This window comes from Martes martes, assembly GCF_963455335.1.
Source record: "Martes martes genome assembly, chromosome: 9".
NCBI lineage: Eukaryota > Metazoa > Chordata > Mammalia > Carnivora > Mustelidae > Martes > Martes martes.
Genome location: NC_137896.1, coordinates 81,020,716 through 81,043,067, shown reverse-complemented (window position 1 = coordinate 81,043,067; position 22,352 = coordinate 81,020,716).

The window sequence follows — 22,352 nt, the reverse complement described above, 5'->3', positions numbered from 1 at the left end:
TTCCTGATAAACTTGCTTTTCCCAAATACTCTGTTACAATGCAGCCATCTTTGCAAATGCCTACCTCAAAAAGTTGAAGTCCTAACAATAACAGTGAACATTTATTGAGTGCTCTTAATGTCTCAAGCACTATGCTTTTTTATCTTTTAATTCTCATAGTAGTTTTTGGGAAGAAAATGGCTCAAATACATGTCCCTGCCCCCACCTTTTCTCCCCTTTCTTCCCCTAATGCCTTACTGGAGCAACTCAGTAATTAAAAGCAGCCACCAGAGGCTCTTGTTGATTATCTGTGTTTCTGGGGGGCTGCCTTTAAGAGAGGGTAGATACTATGAGGTCTGTAACTTGGGAAAGCCAACTCCCTTTAGGAGAAAGATGACTGCCCGAGTAGATGTGGTCACTCTTCTTCTAAGTGCCTGAGAAAAGAGTATTTCTCTCCCCATTCTTGGAGAGCCAGAGTCAAAGAAGCCCTCTCCTACCTGTTTCAGTGGAGTCCCAATTTGCCAGCTTGCCTGCTTTGGGCTAGAAAGTGTTTCTCAAAATGCTGTCCTTGGACCCATAGCAACGGCATCACCTAGGGGAACTTGTTAGAACTTGTTAGAAATGCAAATTCTCATTAGAGGTCTATACATCAGAAACTCTGGGAGCAGGGCCCAGGAAGATGTGTTTTAATAAGCCCTCCAGGAGATTATGATACATACTCAAGTTTGAGAACCATGGGGCCAGGAGAGCAGAAAGTTTAATAGCTTCCACCTGCTGAAAACCCCAGCCACCTAACCTAGGAAGGTGTTGAGGAACTCGTATCCATTAATAAGGCATAGGAAGTTGCCATGCATTTAATGAACTCAGTAATTTGTGGGAGGTTTGTTTACATTGATAGTGTTTCATTGAGTGAATAATAAAATGTTTTATTTATGCTGGAATCCATCATTTCTTCATTCCCACTGTCACTATCCTAATTCAAACATTCATTAAATGATTCTTTATTGCTTAGGCCATCCCTGTGGTCTCTAACTGTTCTCTTCATTTTCAGGCTCTCCCCTACTGCTGCCAAAGGAATCTTCTGAAAGTCAACATTGATCATGTTCCCACTGTTAAAAGAAATTGTAGAAGGAGGGAAGGAAAAAGAAAGGCTGAGAGGTAGAGAGTAACATATTACTCAGGCCTTAGAGACCATTTTAAGGATTTTGGTTTTTATTCTAAGTGCAACGAAAAGTCCTATCTGGCTGATAGTTTTGACTTTCTAAGCTCAGAGTCTTTTACCCTAGAGTCCCTAGACCTTCGCATTAGACCCTTTTGATAACTATTTCTGTGAGAATCCAACCAAGTTTGCTAGGCCTTTCTCAAGCGCTGTGTCATAGCTGCTTGGGAGCACTTCACCCACTGGCTAAGTTCTCTCAAAACTTGCCCCATCCATTGCATTTTTGTCTTCTGTTTCTCTGTAATCAACCATAAAGCTCTGAAAGGGAGGCAAATTTTATCTTCACTCTCTGAGGGTTATTTTGATTGGGCCTGAGAATTAAATTGACATAAGACTGATCAGCAGGAGAAAAGCATACCAATTTCTTTAATACAAGTTTTACATGACACGGGAAACTTCATAAGGAAAGAAGACCTAAACGAGTGGCCAAACTTACTTGCTTTTATATTAGGTTGAACAAAGAGAGGCAATTATGGAAAAATGACTATATGGGGAGGCTAAAGGAAGAGAATAATTATTTTCACAAGGTTTGTATCGCATTCTCTTGGTCTTAACTTCTTGTCCTTGATGATAGTGTTATGTTCCTTGTAGTATAGGGAGGTCATCTTTCATATAGGAATTTCATCTCCTGTTTTCAAGAAAAAGAGGGAAAGTCAGAGTGTTTTTCTTATATTTGCTGTTGGTCAAGTGCCTTTAATTCAAAATATTAATATGCCAGAGTAGCATATTTTGGGGTGACATTTCTGAACTCCTTCAGTTCCTGGCATGCCTCCAGATGAGGCCATACAAGTTCACACATATATGGATAATATGCCATGACTTTGCAGAGTGTAGTACTGAACTATTGTGCCAAAGAAAATATCAAGTAAAAGAAAAATGAACTAATGTTAAGAATCCCAAGATTTAACTCACAGGCTCACCTAATTGCCTAGGGTGAAGGCATTTCAAGTATCTTACTTAACCAACATTGTTAATTTATACCATTGAGTATAATGAGAATTACAGGATGTAGGACAAGAAAGAGCCTCCATAGCTAGAGGCATAGTTATAGACTATAATTTCAGTGCAGGGGTTGGCAAACTTGTTGTAAGGGGCTAGACAGTAAATATGTTCAGCTTTGCGGGCCATACGGTCTCTGTCACCACTACTCAACTCTGACTTTGTAGGATGAAAGCAGCCCTAGACAATATGCAAATGATTGGGCCTGGCTGTGCTCCAATACAATTTTATTGGCAGCAGATCAGATTTGGCCCATAGGCTACAGTTTGCCAACCCCTGACTTGGTGTATAATTTCGGTCCTCATTGCTATTTGTTGTTTTGGTTTTTTCTCAGTTTTTTTTTCTTTTTAAATTAAGATCTAATTTACATGGAATAAAATGTAACAGCTCTTAAGTGTACTTTTTGATGAGTTTTTGACAGTTGTATTCACCTATATAATCATCATCCCAATCAAGACGTAGAACATTTCCATTCCCCCAAAAAGTGCCTTCATGCCTCTTTCCAGTCAGACCCCACCCCCACCCCGAGAGGTTAACTATTCCTCTGATTTTTATTCCTATAGATTAAGTTTACCTCTTCTTGAACTTCATGTAAATAAAATTATACAGTGTCTTTATGTCTGACTATATGGCTTCTTTCATCCAACTACTTTGTGACATTCATTCATGTTGTTGAGGGTATCAGTAGTTAATTCTTCATTGCTAAGCAGTATCCCACTGTATGAATATACCTGCTATTAGTTTCCTAGAACTGTCTTAAGAAATTACAACAAACTTCATAGCTTAGAACCACAAAAATTTATTCTTTCACAGCTGTGGAGGTCATAAGCCTGAAGTCAAGGTGTTGGTAAAATCATGCTCCCTCTGAAGACTCTAGGGAATATTCCTTTCTGGCTTCTTCCAGCTTCTGGTGGCTCCTAGTGGTCCTTGGCTTGAGGCTGCACTTTATCTCTGGCTCTATCTTCACATGGCCTTTTCCTCTGTGTCTCTGTGTCTTTCTTCTTGTATGTCTCTTATATGGAGAGTGTCATTGGATTTAGTACCCACCTTAATGGAGGATGATCTCATCTTATTTAATTGTATCTGCAACGATCCTTTGTTTCCAAATAAGATCACATTCACAGATTCCACGTGGACATATCTTTCTGGAAGCCACTATTCAACCCACCACAGTGTATCACAGTTTTATTTATCTAGTGAGCTAATAATAGATATTTATTCTTTTCCTTTTTTCTTTCTTTTTTTGTTTGTTTGTTTTTGGCTTTTCTTGGCTATTACAAATATTGCTGCTATAAATATTCTTATATAAGGTTTTTGTGGGTGTTTTCAACTTCATAGTTTTAAAATTCTGGTTCTAATTATCTTACTATAAGATGTAACTTATTTTCTTTTTAGTGATAATCACCCATAATAACATTAATTCTGACAGGAATTTCTGTAAGAATTGATCGACCTGCATACACCTGACTTTAAATGTTGTATGAATAAAAATATAATACTGCCAAGAGACAAGACATAGAATTCTAATAAGTATCTTTATTTTTGATTCTTAAGACACCATCAAGAAACAAATAAGTTTCAGATCAGGAAACATTGACTTGAACTCTTAAAATAGCAGAATATGTGATTAGAGCAAAAAAACAAAAACAAAGACAGCTTGACTCAATTCTGTCAAATCTTTTGTTTTGCCATGATAGTTTGCATAGTTGCTTGTGACTGTCACCCAAGCTAACCCTGATACATTTATCTCATTATGGGCATGGTTAACAGGGACCACTCCACTAGTATGGGATTAAATGCAGCTCCTTAATAAACAAACAAATAAAGCCATCTATCTGGGCTCCCACCTTTAGATTCTAATATGCCCAACCTTAACAGAACTACTGAGACATGCGGCTGGCTATTACTCTACAGCAAAAGCTTCCTGGAGGAGAGGGACTCTGTCTCATTCATCTGTATATCATCTAGCTCCAGGCCCAGCTCAATGCTTTCTTAACCTTGTAAGTGTTTCCTGAGTAAATAGTGCCTGTGGATAAAAAATAAGAAGGAAGGTTCTGATAACTACTCTTCATAGTAGAGTAATTCCACTAATGCAGGACAGTTCCTGTTAATGAAATTTCTTAGAAATAGTTTTAATAAATGATTCATTTTTAAAAAATCTATTGGAAAGTCTCTAGGATTATTATTCATCACACTGGTAGTCTTTTTATTGAATATTTGCTTCATTTATTCAGCAATCCTAGGAACTGCTGATTGGCTACACTATTCATTTATAAAAGCAATTTAAACAGTACTCAGGCTCTGATGACACTTGGCAAGTGTAACAGAGAAAAACATAAGAGTTCTTATTATACTTTTTAAAAAGACAGCATAAAAATGATCCTATAAAATGGCTTGAAGTTTTTAAAATAGGAATACAATTATGCAATGTGCTCTTTTATTACCACATGTGTTTTGCAATGTCTATAAATCAAAAGTCTTATGTAACTTTTTTGAAAAGTGCAGGATTATTTTGGAATATAATTTTTGGAAACTTTTAGGTGGATAAATTTGAAATTTTCACAAATACTAATTTTCTATTTTTTACTGTATCCTGTCCCTTTAATTTGAATTTTAATAGGCCTACCTTTGAAATCAGAATTGACAGACTGCTATATTGAAATTGCAATTTCTTCATATTTGACACAATTATCCAAAGGATAAGGTTTAATATCCTGAGAGACAGTCAAGACTATGACAACACAGCTAAATGCTATAGAGTGTAACTTGTTATATATTTTTAAAAGATACATAAGTGCTACTTTCAACACTACAATTTCAAAATCAACTAGGCATTTTAAACCTATTTCATGTGTAGAATTATTTGCCAGATTATATTATTATCCAGATTTTTTTAACTTCCTCTATTAGTTTGGAAATATTTTCAGTTATAAGTAACAATAACAGACTATTAGATCTTAAGCAGAGGGGTTTATTTGTCTAACATAAGAAGAAATCCAAAATTAGGTGTTTGCTGGCATTGGTTTAACTGTTCAATATAGGGATTACGTTGGTTTCTCTATGATTCTCTTTGCCTTCTCTTCATAGTCATAAGCTGGATGCCACAGTTCCAAGCACCATAACCATTTTCAAAGGCAGAAAGCAGGGGACACTACTGAACAGAGCTTTCTTTAAAAAAAATATTTATTTTATATACAGAAAGAGAGTGTGTAATCAGGAAGAGGGAGAGAGGGAGAAAGACAGAGAGAATCCTCAAGCACACTCCCTGCTAAGCATGAAGCCTGATTTTTGGGAAGGGCGTGCTCAATGCCAGGACCCTGGTATCATGACCTGAGCTGAAATCAAGAGTCAGAGCTTAACCGGCTGTGCCACTCAGGTGCCTCATGAACAGAGCTTTCTACTTGACTCTTTTTTACCAGGAAAGATACATCTTTTCTCAAATCACCTATTCAATAATTTTCCCCTTGCATTTTAATGACTATAATGGTGTCACATGACTATCCTTAGCTATAAAGGATGCTGGGAGAACCAGCATATACTTCCACCTCTGTATTTAGGGGGAGGCAAGGGAGAAGAGGTTGAGAATGACTTTAGGGTAACTGATGCCATCCTGTATATACTATGTGTGCAGTAACCATTTGTTGAATGAATTAACAAGTGATTGCAGTATTCAACAGAGCTAAAGGTCAGGTATATACCTACCCTTTTATTTTTTTTTCTATTAAATTTACATTTTCTTCTCCTCATTTGTTCAGGAACATTAGAAGAGATTTTTAGTTATACTACCAATCAGCAAACATTTGTTAAGCACATGGAATACACTAGTACTTGCTCTATGATGGGGAGACAATTAGGAATGGCTAATTCTAAGACATTTATTGAATACACTCTTCTGTTAACTCAAGAAATATTTATTGTGTGCCTACTGTGTGCCAGACATTATTCTATAGTTATGAGATATATCTGCAAACAAAGCAAAGAGCCCTGCCCTTGAGAAAGCCTACATTCTAACAAAGCATATTGACATTTTAATTGGATTTTGAAAGGTGAGTTGGATTTTCATAAATAAACCTAACTGAGAAGTATATTTCACTCAAAGGCAGCAACATGAACAAAGTTGGAAATGCAAATATATGTGTGTCCTGTTTGGGGAGTATCCACTAGCTCCATGAATTGCAGAATACATGGTGGGGGCTGAAAAGGTAGGTTATTGTCAAGTTTTGAAGGGTTATGTCCAAGAAAATGTGAGTTTTGCCAGATTAAAAACTAGTATCTCTCAGAGTTAGTGCCAAAGCTCTTAGATATCATCACTTGGAGGTTCTACAGATACCTTGAATTTATCATGTCCCAGATGGACTCATTAGACTTCTCTTGAAATGTACTCCTATTTTTCATAATTTGCTTTTGTCTCTTATCATTTCTCACCTGGGCTATTGCCCTTATGTCCTGACTGTAGTCTCCTCTCTTTTAAAGGTTTTATTTATTTATTTGACAGACAGATCGCAAGTAGGCAGAGAGGCAGGCAGAGAGAGAAGGGAGGAAGCAGCCTCCCTGCTGAGCAGAGAGCCCGATGAGGGGCTCGATCCCAGGACGCTGGGATCATGACCTGAGCCGAAGGCAGAGGCTTTAACCCACTGAGCCACCCAGGCACCCCATCCCTAAAACTTTTGTGACTCAAAGATCAGACTATGAAATATATGTAGATTTGGTGAAGTGGGAGACAAGGTGGGGGGATTATTACATTTGTATTAGTTTTCTATTGTTATTTAATAAATCACAAATTTTAGGGGCTTAACACACACATTTATCATTTCATAGTGAGAAGCCTGGCACAGGTTAGCTGGGTCCTCTGCTTAGGATCTCACAAGACTACAAAACGTCAACAGGACCGTGTTTTCATCTGGAGGCTCGACCAGGAAAGAATCTGCTTCCAACCTCATTCAGATTGTTGGCAAAATTCATTTATTTGCAGTTGTACGACTCAGAACCCCACTTCTTTCTGGCTATTGGCTGGAGGCTGCCCTCAGCTCCTAGAGGCGCCTATAGTCCTTCACTGTGTGGACTTTCCCAACATGTCTGCTGACTTCATTAAACCAGCAAGGAGAACCTCTAGAGTGAGTTTGCTAGCAAGATAGTGCAATATGGTCATGGGAGCAACAGTCTATCACCTTTGCTAAATTCCATACATTATAAACAAGTTACAGACCTGTCCATTCTCAAATGGTTATAAAACCAGAGATGTGAAAACCAAGAAGCAAAGATCATGGGGAGCCACCTTACAGTCTGTTTGTCAAAACACTCTCAAAGTTCTCTCTATCCTCAGGATCTGCTTAGTGAGTACCATCTCTGGGAATGATCTTGGAAGTGAAGTTAAGTTTCTGCCAAAACAAACAGACAAAAAACCAACCACTCAAGTATTTGTGAATTAGTACTTTATGGAACATATAGAGACACTGCCTTTCGATATTTTTCTGGCTTCTCTAACTTCTGTTCCATTTCCCTAAAGTTGTTTTAAGGAATTCCTTCTCCTTCTAGCAGTTCAGCTTCTATAGCTTTCCACTCACAAATATGTCCAAACATATCTCTTCAGGGGCTCAATAGAACAAATCTAATTCGTGCTCTTTAGAAGGCAGGAGGGATTAAAATAGAAAAATTCTTTTTTTCCCTTTATATCCAAATCTGATCCTGTTTTCCTTTCTTAAAAAGTCCTTTAATGTTTCTCTATTGTTGCACAATAGGAATAAGAAATGTTTAATACCTTTGAATTCCCAATTATGACAAGTAAGACCCTCCTTGATCTGGCTCTTGCCGGTTTCTGGCCATTCCCCACTTTGTACTGTAGGGCCAGTGTTTAAGGGAACTATTTTGCAGGCTGAGTCATCATTCAGGAACTTGACTTACACTGTTCTTTTTTCCTGCAGTGTCAGTCTACTTGCTCCCCTTCTGTCATTACTTCCCCTAGACATCCATTCCATTTCCTCTATGTAGTTTTTCCTCTCTTTCTTTCTTTTGTACTTATAGTACTCGGTACAAACTGATATTATTAACACATATTTATAACACTTCCATCATTTTTTTACACACCTGTATTTTTTTTTAGACACAAAACTGTAAACTTATTGAAGAGGTCGTCCTATGGGAAGAGAAATACAGGTCAACACAGCAAGATGGCTGGAGTACATATTTAAAGGTAATTAACATATAAGATGGTATTTGAAAGCATGAGAGTGGATGAAATTATCCAGAAGAGAATGGAAGAGGACAGATCAAGGCAGTAGAAAACCGCTAATTAGGATGCTCAGTGGATTGTAAAACTAATCTTGTGTTTGCAGTTTCTCCTGGTCTTTTGGTACTATTTTATATATTGCTTTTTAAAAAATTCCTTTTTCTCTTTACTACATTGAAGAGCCAAATGTTAGAGAGTAGTTTGGAGTCCCACCAAAGTCTAAAAAAGTAGACAAAAAAATTCATTTAAAGAAAAATTATTTCTTATGAAGGAATTAAATTTTTTAAAACCTTAGATAAAATATTCTATTTTTAATAATTTGAGCAACTCAAATGATTTTTCAGTATCCTGCCAGTTTCATTTCAGTAAATTCCTGTTCCAAATAGAATTTCTATTAAAGAACATAACATATAAGTTCACAGCTTTGTGACCTCAGGTATTTCATTGAAATGATGAGTCCTGAATGAATTAAAGGTCTTAGTGTTGAGAGTTAAAAGTCCAGTTTTTTCAGATTTTATATAATCACTCTTTGTAATAATTCAGCAAATACATTAAACCCCTATTATATGAACCTATTACTGACTGCCTTTGTTGCTTTGATTGCTTTCAAACAGATGGCTTCTATATATTTGTGAACTTCACCAATCCAGTGTAACGTCATTTCCTGAGTTTTTTTTATTTTAAAAGTCTTATCATTTAGATTTAAATTGTAAGAAAAGCTCATCTTAATTTTAATCTTAAATTTCTTTCATATAGATCAGCTCTATTTCCAGCATTACTTCGTTCAAAATGTTTATTGTTAAAATTATTTACAATATGACATGTAAGATAAATTATTGTGATAAAACTTTGAGAAGAAAAATCCCTACCGTGGTTTAAAGTTTATTTATTAATTTCTTATTGCTAGTATGTTTGGGAGAGGTTTGTAAAAGTCTTTTATATATTATTAAGAGTAGACTAGATTTCTGTATTAATAATTTACAGTACACTGTACACTCTTGCTAGACAGTTCTCAAATTATTTTGAAATGAAGAGGAGGAGTCTATTCACCAGACTTCTTATGGTTCTGTTCCTCATAATGCTGGGAGGTGATGTGTTCCTCCCTCCCCCCCCCCCCGCCACTTTTATTTCAGAAGGATTTCCCCAGAATAACACTCTGGCTTCATGCCCACCTGACTAGTAGCTGACATCCATGAATCCACAGATTATAATTGAGTAGAGTTAACCTCTTAAAAAGTACATAAGTGCATAAGCATTTTTGCACTGAACAGGATGGAGGCAGTATCAAGTTCTGTTCAAGGTTTGGTCTGGGGGCTGGGTTGGGACAGACTAAGTCAGGAAATATTAGCAAGTTCCTTTGGCTTTCAGCCCTAACCCTCATTCCCCATATGGCCTTCACAATAATAAAGGTAATATTTTGATCTTTAACTGCCTAACTCCAGTTGGAGTCACTAGGATGCTTTCTAGCTCTGAAATTCAATGATCCTAAATGGGATTCGGTGGGGTATTCACTGAAGAGCAATTTAGTCAAAAGTACATTTAATTCTTGATTGGAATTGTTAGTCCTGACAGTTTTCTTTCTATAAGGGAGGATAGAATTGCACAGATTTGGTATGACATGACTAGCTTTCCTTTTGCTCCTGTTTGCAGCCAGACACATGCTGCCATGGCCTCTACATATGCTTTTGTCATGTATGACAAGGAGATAGGCTCAGAGAAGAAGGGGTTAGTGGATGAGAGCTATTCCACTGTGGCTCTGAAGAATTCTGCTAAGTCATTCTAGCTGTGCACCAACATTATTTTTCAAAGGTGGGATCTGGCTACCTTGCAGTTAGAAGGATAAGGACACATACATGGAGTTGGGATGAGAGCATCTGGCTTGTTCTTGAGAACATTTCTATGCCCCCAGAAGCCTGGAATAGGAACTAAGAAAGATGCTTCTCCTTAATATTCTTAGGAAAATATGGTACCACCCCTGCTCTGGGTATGAAAGGGAGAATTGAGCCAGATAAAATTTTATAGTTAGTCACAATCAAATACCAAGTGCAGTATCATCTAGGATAAACATGTTTTTTAATGAAAACTACCCACTCCGGAAAGGCAGCTAATTCAATTCAATGCCAATTTTTCTCATTCTGTCACATGTAGTTTTCTGGTGGTAAGACATGTGAAGATAGAAGATTGAAAAAACAATGTGAAATTAAATATAAAAGCATGGTATTTAATTGTCAGTGATATTAAATGCGATGTCTACAACTAATCACTGAAATTATATATATTTGTGTTCAATAATTTATATTCCCAAGGGATGTCTAAAATGCCTTACCTATTCTTGACACTGAATTTAGTATGTGGTGAGTTAGATAAAGGGAGAGCTCAAGCCTGAGCTATAAACTCCTCAGTAATATTAAAAGGTGAGCTACTGGGAAATAACTTCCTTTTTTTTTTCTTATTGTCTGCTACAGACTGAATGTTTGTCTCCTGCCAAAATTCCTATATTGAAACTTAACCCTCAGTGTGATGGTATTGGAGGTGGGGTCTTTGAGAGATGATTATATCATGAAGGTGGAACTCTCATAAATGGGATTAGTGCCCTTGTAAAAGTAACATCAGAGAGCTCCCTCCCTACTTGCACCTGGTACAGACACGGAAAAGGTGGCTGTCTGTGAATCAGGAAGCAGAATCTCACCAGACACTGAATTTGCTAGTGCCTTGATCTGGAACTTCCCAGCCTCCAAAACTGTGAGAAATAAATTTCTGTTGTTTATAAGCCCAGCCTATGGTATTTTATGACAACAGCCTGAATGGACTAAGATATTATCTGTTTTATAAACATAGTGAAACATAATAAAATAAATGTAATGTTTGAATAGTAATTTCTATATTAAGAGCTATTAAAAAGTATCCAGAAAAATCATTTTAAACACCCAGAAAAATAAAGAGGTAGGGGCTACAGCAGATGGTAAGTGCTGGCAAGTTATATAACTCATTACTCAAAGTCACTTTAGCAAAGAGCCAAATTTTTCAACTTTTGGTATGTTAGCTCTATATTACTCAACAATATAGTATGAAAAGATGATACTTTTCTGCTTTACACTATACCAATTCTGCCAAAAAGAAATATCATTCTATTTTTAGCATATATTCCATATGTTTATTGCTTGCAATAAGTGTGCAAATTTACTGCAGGCAATAAATCTGATCACCAAATTTATTTTTTTTTTCAGTAAGTCAGAGACTCATTTTCCTTGTGTGTTTGAAATTGATAGGTCACACTCATAGCATTGTCTGCTATCCGGGTTGGTGTCTCTGCCAAGGAGTAAATGTCAGACTCTCATGAGCCATAGTTCCATTTAGGAATCAACTGACAAATTTCCATTGGCAGTTAATGATAAACATCACTAGTTTGGAAAACAAATACCAGTTGCCAGGGTCGGCCTCTTCTGACCCCTTTTTTGAAGTGTCTATGTTACTCCATATATAGATTTCAAGGTGTGGGCCTTCAAAATTTCAGGGTTTCTAGAAATGCTGTAAAAGATCTAACTACAAAGGAAAAACCTTGAGTTTTTTTGTGTCATGACCATGTAAAAAGGGTTCACTTCCTGAGCAGGTGTAAATATGAAACCTAGTGTTTCAGTTGGTTAGAGTGTGGGTAGAATGCTCTATACTTACAGTAAGTCGCTGAATCCCAGCGAGCCTCAGTTATCTCAACTGTAACTTGATAATGTTTGAGGTCAATTCCAAATCTAAGTCTGTTTCTAAGGTACTACCAACCCTCTATGGCTTACCTGCCTTTATATTCAGTTTCTGAATATAATACAATATAACAACAATACAATAACAACAATAATATATTGGTGGCTTTCTTAATTAATTTACTCATAGGCTAGACTTCCTGGCCATTTCAGCTCACTTTTACCAAACTTGCTCTTTAGAAATGTAATTGATTTACATAATAGGAAAAAAATCCAGAAAAAGAGAGTTATTTGTATTGTCAGACTCTAAAGTAAGAAACAGTCTTAGTAGATATTTTAATTAAGCAAAGGTATAAAACACACTTTTGCTCACTTCTAAAACATTTCAGATCATAGATGGATCTGGGAACACTGATGACCTACCAAAAGTCAAAATAAGTCATTCTAAGGTTAGTGTTATTTCAACTGATAAATGTAACATTCTAGGGATATTAAATATAGTACTATTACCATATTTAAAAGAAAGATACCTTAGATTTTAATTCAATAACTAATTTTGATAGATGCAATCTAATTATAAGCCAAAATAAAGATATTTGTTCTTGCTTCATTATTCTAACCAGAGATTTCTTCTGGGATAAAGGAAAGATTTGGACATGAAAATGGCATTTTTAATATTTATTTCTCTCTCTTTTACAAAGAAGCTTAATTTTACATGAATGTTTCAAAAACAGCATACTCATCTAAGTTCAAATATGTTACTTACTTTTAATTCTGTTCCTTATGAAAACTCGATTACAAAAGAATTATCTCATGGCTTCCTGCAAATAGGTAATAGATGATAATACTAAGACAGAAGAGCTTAAGATGAGTAGACTTCAAATAAAATTTTAAAATCTAATTGTGCTGTGACTACTTATTTCTTAGTTAACAGTTGGAATTTTTTTTTCTTTGAAAAGGCATCTGAAATCAGGTGGACTATAAGAATTTTATAGCTCACCACGTTTTGGCCTAAGGCACGTTGGCGGGGAGATAGAACTGGCTGTTAAGTCTTGGTAGCAAGAGGAGTCTGGTGTTTCCTTGGCAAAGTGAATGTAGTTCTAATTCCTGGCTCTGAGTAGGGAAGAGAACTAGAACAGTGACCAGTGATGTCTCTATGAAATTTGCTCCTCTCCTTTAAAACCCAGCAAAAAGTTTTCACTTTCTATGGAGAAAGCCTTCCATGGCTATCCCTTCATAGTGCTTAGCTTCCTTTCATCACCTAAATTTTCTTTTCCTTACATCATAATTTGTAGGATAATTATCTTTTTGTTATTGTTGTCTTAGTATTTTGTTAAATTACCTAAGAGAGGACAAAGGGCATAATATTAATATGGCCTTCATAATCTTCCTTCATAATCTCCACATCCTGGGAACTTTATTGATAGCTGGAACAACTGTTAAAAATTGCTTCATTGCAAGTCTTTTAGATAAAACCTTACCAATTAAGATTAATTATAGAAGCTGATCTGAATTAATTGTCAAATATTTTAAGACTAATGCAACACTTTATTCCTCTCATGAGCATAACATTTACTTATTATGAACATTTATAACTGAAATCTGCTCAGTGCACACATAAAATGATCTGCAATTGGCATATGATTTGTTGAATTATAAATAGTTTCTTCTAAAGTGTTTGAGAATAACTTCTCTCTTAATTAGTTTAAATGTGACTACCCAGTCAGTTACTTTATTGAACTCTTTGAGAACAGGGAGTAAGTACTTCCAAATCTATACCTACATAACTACATCTGTATTTTAAAGTTTTCATTAAATCTTAAAATGTTAGTTAACATACAGTATAATATTAGCTCCAGGTGTACAATTTAGTGATTCAACAGTTACATATAACACTTACATACATTACATTCTAGAAGAAATGACACAGACACTGTATGAGTTTGCTTAGGGAGACTATAACAAAGTACCATTTAAACTGAGTGGCTTAAATAACAGAAATGTATTGTCTCACTGTTCTGGAGGCTACCAGCCTGGGACTGCAGTGTTGACAGGGTTGGTTCCTTCTGCAGGCTGCGAGGGAATGATATGCTCCAGGCTTCTCTCTTTGGCTTATAGATGACTATCTCCTCCATGTCTCTTCACATTATTTACCTTCTATGCATATCTTTCTTCAAATTTCCTCTTCTTATAAGTACTCCTGTCATATTAGAGTAGTGTCCACCCTAATGACTTCATTTTAACTTGATTACCTCTGTGAAGACCCTATCTCTAAATAAGGTCATATTCTGAGAGTCTAGGGATTAGAACGTCAGCATATGAATTTAGCATATGAATTTAGCATATGAATTCATATGTTATGAATTCAATCCATAACAGATACTGAAAGACTAAGGTCTGAATTAATATTTGTGTGGCATGAGTGAATAAATCCTTTGTGCTCCAAAAAGTAAACTTTAATATAGTGTCTAGGTTAATGTCCAGGCTCTACCTTCAATGAGCTGTTTCTAGGAAAGTTTGCATTATGAAATATTAAACAGGTGAAAATAGCACTCAAAGAGTGAAACAGAGAGATAGTATATCAGTGAGATTGCTTTAACCAACAAGGAAAAATATTCTCAATTTAAATAGACTTAAGCAACAAAGATATTTGTTGTTACAAAGAATAAGAAATCCTGAGGTGAAGAAGATATGAGACTGTTTAATTCAGTGTCTGAACGATCCTGAATTCTTTCCATTGTTTTCCTCTCTGAAGTATGTCGGTTTTGTACTTAGTACAAAGCTCTCCTCATGGTCACCAGATGACAGCAGCAGGTCCATGTATTATAACCTGACATGATAAGGTACAGCTTACAGAGAGAGGCTATGTCTTTCTTATGTCTCTTTTAAAAAGTAGAGAAATCATGACCAGAAGTCTTCTAGCGAACTTCTTCTCATGTTTCATTTCTCAGCACACCCATGTCTAAAAGAGTTACCAGCAAGGGGATGAGTGGAATCATGATTGGCCTGGACTAGTCTTGAGAATGGACCTGAGACCATTCTTTCCTGATGCACATGAACACAGAGAAGGGAGTAGGCTCTTTCAGTAAGAAGAAGGGGAAAATGGATGTTCCATAGACAACCAATAGTATCTGATATGATAAGTCAAGTTTCATACCTCCTTCTTCCCACACATAGAATCTTTAAAATGTCCATACCTACATGAGACACATGCATTATCTTCCCTGAGGAAGACAACCCAGAGTCTAACTCAGTAACCATATCCAGCTCCAAGGCCAAGAGCTCTCTGCCAGGTCTGGAAGGCTCCTTGGGATCCAGGGATTCATGGCTTAAACATACATTTTCTACTTCAAACATTTTCAATTTACAATAATGGAAAAAGAACAGGATAACTACACTCAAAACTCTCATTTGAAAAGGAAAGAGTGGGGGCGGGGAGAAAAGAAAAGGAAAGGAAAGGAAAGGAAAGAATGGGAAACAACAGTCAGTGGACATTGATCCATAGCTCATATTCATATCCTATTAGAAAGGAAAGGACTGCCCATCCCAGCAGTTAGACAATCTGGTAGCCTCTGATTCTTGTTTTCTAGGAGAATCCATTGCCCTACATGGCCCTTGGTCCTGTCCTTTGAAAACATCTTCCTTGTTCATTGTCTTCTATGGCCACATTTGAGACAGATATTGAAAACAATGGATTTAGGTAGAGAAGTCCCATCTGTAATTCTATATTTGACAGAAATTAGCTGTCTTTGTCCAATGTCGATTATTTAACAAAAGATAATTAGGAGAAACTTTGACAACTAGGCTCAGCTCCTACTACTGCCTCTCATTGTCCTTCTCTGCTTTCGGCCTAAGCTTTGCTCTTTATTATAGGTTTTTAGTGAAAGCCATCTTAAGTAGCCAACACATGCTAATATTCTCATTCTTACTATTATTTTCCCGAATACTAGAGTCTCAGAAGTCTGTCTCTAATATAAAGTGATAACTTAATGAAATGTTTTTCACCCACAGACAGGAGTGACAGTTTTTTCAGTCTGGAATAGTGAGATTCTCACTGTCCCCTGATCTATTACTTCCACTCATCCAATTCCACAATGTGGGGTTTGTTATTTGAAGCATCCTACATTTTGCTAGCAAATTCTTTTTTTTTTTTTTTAAGATTTTATTTATTTGACAGAAAGAGAGAAAGAGCACAAGCAGAGGGAGCAACAGGCAGAGGGAGAGGGAAAAGCAGTCTCCCCACTGAGCAGGGAGTGAAATGTGGGGCTTGATCCCAGGACTTTGGGGTCATGACCTGAGCAGAAGACAGCCGGTTAAGCAGCCTGAGCCACCGAGGCACCCTGGTGCCAAATTCTTTATCAGTTTAGTTGTTTTCAAATTCAAACAACAGAATGCCCCAATTCATATAGTCTTAATGCGAATATTTGTTAGTTGATAAGAAGACTGAAAATAGTGTGCTCTAACAATTAAATGACATTATCAAGATCTCCTGCTTTGGCTTTTTTGTCCCATTTTTCTGTTTTGTCTTTTTTCAGCATATTGACTTTGTCCTCAGGCTAGCTTCTCTCAGGATGCACTGGGTTCATATAGTCTATCCTGCATGATAATGCCAAGTGGAAGAAACTAGGAGCAGATATTAGCTAGACAACTAAACGTTCATTCTAAATGACTAGATAGAAGAGTGCTGATGGTTAAAGCTAAGAAAGATAGCCAAATTGTACATGAGATTAGAAGTGAAGGTGGAGGAAAAAGTGGTGGGAAATTGCATCACTTAGAATGCTTTGACCTACAAGTAACAGAAACCCAACTCAAAGTGGTGGCTTAAACAGTAAAGGACTTTTTGGTTCATACAATTGGAAGTTCAGAGGTAGACTGAGCTTCAGGTTAGATGAAATTCAGCTCAACAATGTTATCAAGGACCCAGGATAATATATCAATTCTATCCTAAGGTGGTTTCCTCATGGTCATACGATGGTAGTAACAATTGGAGCTACATGTTCTTTGTTTAAAAACAAAAAATACCATTTTTTCTAATGACTCTCACTGAAGAGTGAGAAAACATTTCCCAGAAACCTCCAAGCAATCTTCTTGGCATATCTCATTGGCTTAGATATACAGTCATGTGCCTATTCCTAAACCAGATTGTTTGTAAAGGAATGCCATATGCTGACTGGTTTAAGCATTGGTTCCTAGACTAATTATAGACAAGAAGAATCAGATTTTCTTGACTGAGTCAGATTTATCAGGGCCTGCCTTAGTTGCTCAGGTCAATTCCTTAAACCATACAGCTGATGCACAATGTCAGGAAGTGGGATGTTGAAGAGATGACCTCAGTGTCTACTGCACAAGTGGAAACCAATATTGAGGGATAAAAGGTAAACAGTGAAGTACAAACATGAAACAAGGCAACTCAGGATGGGCTTTGGCTGGAGTGTGCCTTGTTGGTATGATCTGGCCAGCTTGACCCCATGAGAAAGAAGCTTCAACAACAAATCTCTGATATTTTTTACCCAATATTTCTTCTGTATGCATGATTCAGCAGATGCTTGTAATTATACTTCTGTTCCCTTAAGTTCTTTCACAATCATTTCTCAAAAATTTAATTTCCTGCCAGCATCTTAAAAATGGAAATGTCACATACTCATATACTATGAAAGTACTAAGTATTTTTACAAAATGGAGAATTTTAAGAATTTTAAATTGTCAATAACGTTTATAGAGTTTGGTGTAGCTATAGTTCTACACTAATCCTTGGAAGACTAAGCACTTCACATTAAATAGAATTTCCATTTTTAGAGTCCTTTTCAGGGGTGCCTGGGTGGCTCAGTCAGTTAAGTGTCTGACTCTTGATTTCAGCTCAGGTCATTGATATCAGGGTCATTAGATTGTGCCCATTAGATTGTACCCCAAACTAGGTATGGAGCCTGCTTAATATTCTCTCTTTCCCTCCTCCTCTACCTTCCCCCTCCCCCGCAAAAGTCATTTGCAGTTAGACCTGTGATCACCAGGGGCAGAGTGTTAAGAACATAGATTTGGGAGCATGTGTAGCGATCCTAGAATTTCGTTTTAGTCATCTTTGAAGATGTGTAATTTTGTTTTTTAAAAAAAGAAACTCCAGACTCTCACAGTAAAAGACATTTTATTTAAAAAATTTTTTATTGTCCTTTGAAATCATTTTGGCATGATATTTATATTACAAAATTAAGAAGAGAGGAAGGTCCTTCTTGAGAAGCACATAGGCTTTTCCAATGGCGGTTCTGCCTTTGTTTTCAGTGTTATTCAAACCTTTGGAGTGCTTTTTCCAAAACGTAAATCTGATCATGTTGTTCCTCTGCTTAAAACCCATCAACAGCCACTCATAGCCCTCAGGTCTGATCCCAAACTCCTTAGCCCAGCCACAAAGACAATCAGGAGAGAACCCTATTTACCTTCCAATATCTCTCTCTGACTCACCTCCCTACTCTTTATCTGTATTCCAACCATACTCAACGGTCTACTTACAGTATCCCACATCCACCAAACTCTTTCAAGCTCCTGCCAGGAGCACCCTTTTTCCTCATTTCGTTCTAATCAACTCTTTTCTTTACAGTTGCCCTTCCATGATCATCTCTTCCAGTTTAGATGCCCTTCCTATTGAATATCCATATCACACTGAGCTGGCATCTGTCGTTGTACTCTCCACAGCAAATTGTGTTGAAGACTCCTCTTTATTTGTTCTTTGTCCCCACTAGAGGGACCCATGTCTGATATTTTTGCTGCAAACATTTTTGCCGCCAGCATTTTTGCCACAAGCCTTTTGCCACATTTTTGTTGCACAATTAACTGACTGTAAGGCAGTTTTGCCCTAAAACATAAAATCACAGGAAATAATAGAGGGACATTTGTTTAAAAAAGAACACAAAATGAGTAACTAAAAAAGACATTATTGTGAAATGTAATATATTTAAATACATTTGAAATGTGTAGTGTATATTCATGGCAGTACTGTAAAAATACTGAATTTATGTTGTGGATTGTACCTAAGCATTGTCTTCAAAGTCTTTCATTCATAATATTGTACTTTTTTTTTTTGCTTGTTTCTTCATCTCCATGCTTAACATTCCAATTTTTTGTTGTTGTTGTTAAACTTTCTTCCTTCATTAAGACAGGTATCAGTTTCCAAATACTAGGATGCATATTTGTAAGTGAACTTTGTCTTGCATTATGAAAACCTATACTATTGTTTGTTCTGGATATGTTATCACTGTCCATTGACAGAAGTTCCAAAGTTCCATAGGAAATGTGGATTCAAACCTTTGCCACTGTCCAGACATTTATGAGGGCTAAGATTTATATAATATAAAAATGGGAGTACTGCCTTAGTGGAAACATGAAATCATTCATCTGTCAACCAGTTGATGAAACCAACAAACTGTCAAACTGAACTGTCAGCCAGTTACTTTTTTTATCTTTTAAGGCAAATTTGCCTTACAGCTTATTACTTCTACAGCCAGTGTGTTTGTGGCAAATATGTCTATGGTGAAGATTCTGATGGTACAAATACCTAGAAGGGCCATGTCATCTTGACCTTGACTCCTCCCTCCAAAGCTCAGTAAAATAATTGGCAACTGGGGCACCTGGGTGGCTCAGTTGGTTAAGACTCTGACTTTTGATCTCAGCCCAGTGGGTGTGGAGCTCAATGCAGGGCTTGAGATCAAGACCTGCGCTTTCACCATTAAAAAAAACCCACAACAACTTGGCAACTATTATAACAATATTATTAAATATATTATTAGTAGATCATTAATTAATTATTAATAATTTTAATCATTTCAAATACTATTTAATTAATTATTAATAAATTATTGATTACATTATTGAAATTATTATTTAATAATATAAATTATATATTATGCATGATATATTCACATTATTGAAATTATTAAAATTATAACAACAATTAATAAATATTTTTGGATGAATTAATTTCTTTTTTTTCTTAAATTTCCTAATAATCACAATAGCTATCATTTATGAAGTAGTGTTTATGTGCAAGGGCTATTGTAGATGTTTATGTATTTATCTCATTTAATTTTCTCAGTTTTCATAGGGGTAGGAATCACTATCCTCATTTTTACAGATGAGGAAATAGGCTTAGAAAAGCTCAGTGACTTAACTACAATCAAGTAACAGGCTGAGGTCAACTCTGTGTCTGTCAGGTTCTAAATGTTTGGTTTGTTTTTGTTTTTGTTTTTTTGTTCCACACAACACATTATGGAGATCCTAGCTAATACCTGAAGTGGGAAGGTGCCAATCTCAGTGTTATTCCAGTAGATATTCAGGCAGTAAGTAATGCTCTAAAACAAAAAGCCACCATTTCCATGGTTTAGGGTTATTCTTATCTTCAGAGAAGAATCCCAGTCAGAAGTTAAAGGTATAGGAAACAGGATTCGGTCTTTCAGGAGTCAAGATCCAGACATAGATCCACTGCCCATCCAAGCAGCCTGGGGCCCGGCATAAGGCTCCACCCCAGCAATGAACTGGCATACTAAGGCAGGAATTGAGCCATGATATGTGGTGGTAAATGATGAATCCCAGTGACAGCCAGGACTGGCACAGGCCATCAGGCAATGAATCAAGAGAAAAAATGTGCAGAGCAGCTTCCTAGGTGAGGAATGCACATCAAACAATTGCTAAATCAGTGTTTAGGAAGAGAAAGCTGTGTTCTTTGTCCTAACTTAATGCTTCCTGAATTAAAAAAAAAAAAAAAGAAAGAAAGAAAGAAAAGAAAATGTCCTTAATTACAGTCTGTATTAATTTCTTTCATGCTTTAGTATGTATAAAGGAAAGCTAAAGAATATATACTTAAAAAAAAAAAACCTAATTACTTCCTACTTCCAGTAAAAAAATATTTCCCCGTACTAAGAGGGCTTTTTTTTTTCTTAAAAGTAGCCCCAAAGATTCCAGTTCTTCCTTTGTTATTAGGTTTTACGTATATGTTCTCTTTTGATGACTTATTTCAAAAGCCCCATACACAGGGAGGGCCTTCTGTTACTTTAACTTCAATCCAGCCTTACCTGGTCCAAGTCTCTACAGTCCTCTTCTTCCCTCACCAAAAGCTACTTGGTCATAACCATGAGCTCAGCTCACCCTGCTGTCTAATCCAAACCTCAAGCACAAGAAATTTATGGGGTTGTAGCCTAATGCTATGGGATTCAGCACCGAGTTATCTTTCTTGCTAGCCCAGCTCTGATTACTTGCCCAAGTTCTGATTACAAGTCTCTGTCTTACCCTCCAAGACCCACTTGTGCATCAGTTTGGTTAACTGAGTTTCTGCCTTGCTTCCCTGTGGCGCTTATCTAACTTAGCATCTTCAACAACCAGAGTCCTGTTTTGTTATTATCAATTTCCTGTCACCCCTTTCCAGGGACTAGAGTCTGTTCCTGAACACCAGCCAGGTGGCTAAAGTTCTGTAACCTGCTGACAGGACTCCCTGATTCTGCCTTCTTGGACCTCCAAGATGCTTTCCTTTCAGTTCTCTATTTCCTCCCTTTTGATACTCTTCATGTCAGAACTCAGAACAACCTTCTTTCAGCACCCTGATAGAGGACCACCTGCTCCCTACCTCTCCTATCAAACCCCACCTGGTCTGCTGGTGGGTTCAATTCTCGGTGCTGGTACCTCAGAAGCATCTCCTTCAGGAAGTAGTTAGCCTAACCATGTGTCTAGATTTTGCTTTGGTTAATAGAACTTCCTAGACTTCTGCCATTTGATGGAAACGAAGCACTCTAGAAATTTTAAGGTTAAACATTGTCTTAATATGGGAATATTGCCAAGTAGGAACCATGAATAGCAATATCAGGTCACAACACGCTTTTTACTTAAGAAAGATATTTTAACTTGAGACACTGTGTGAAAGACTTCAGTCATTTCCAAACATTGCTATCTTGGGACCTGATGTAATCCCATTCACATATGGTTTGCATTATTCCATTTAAAGGGAAGGGAGAGTAACCATTTTCTTCAAATGGGGAAAACACATGAAACTTGATTTGCATATTCTTTGGGGATAGGAAGAATTTTTTTTAATAAACTTCAGCACCCTTCAAGAATGAAAGCACAAGGAAAAATATTGTTTCTTGACTGTGAAACAATGTGACAGGCTCCAGGTTAATTTCCTCTGCCTCTGTCATCTTGGCTTCCCACTAGCTGGGGTTCAGGATCTCTGCTGGCAGGTGTGATCCCACCACAGTTC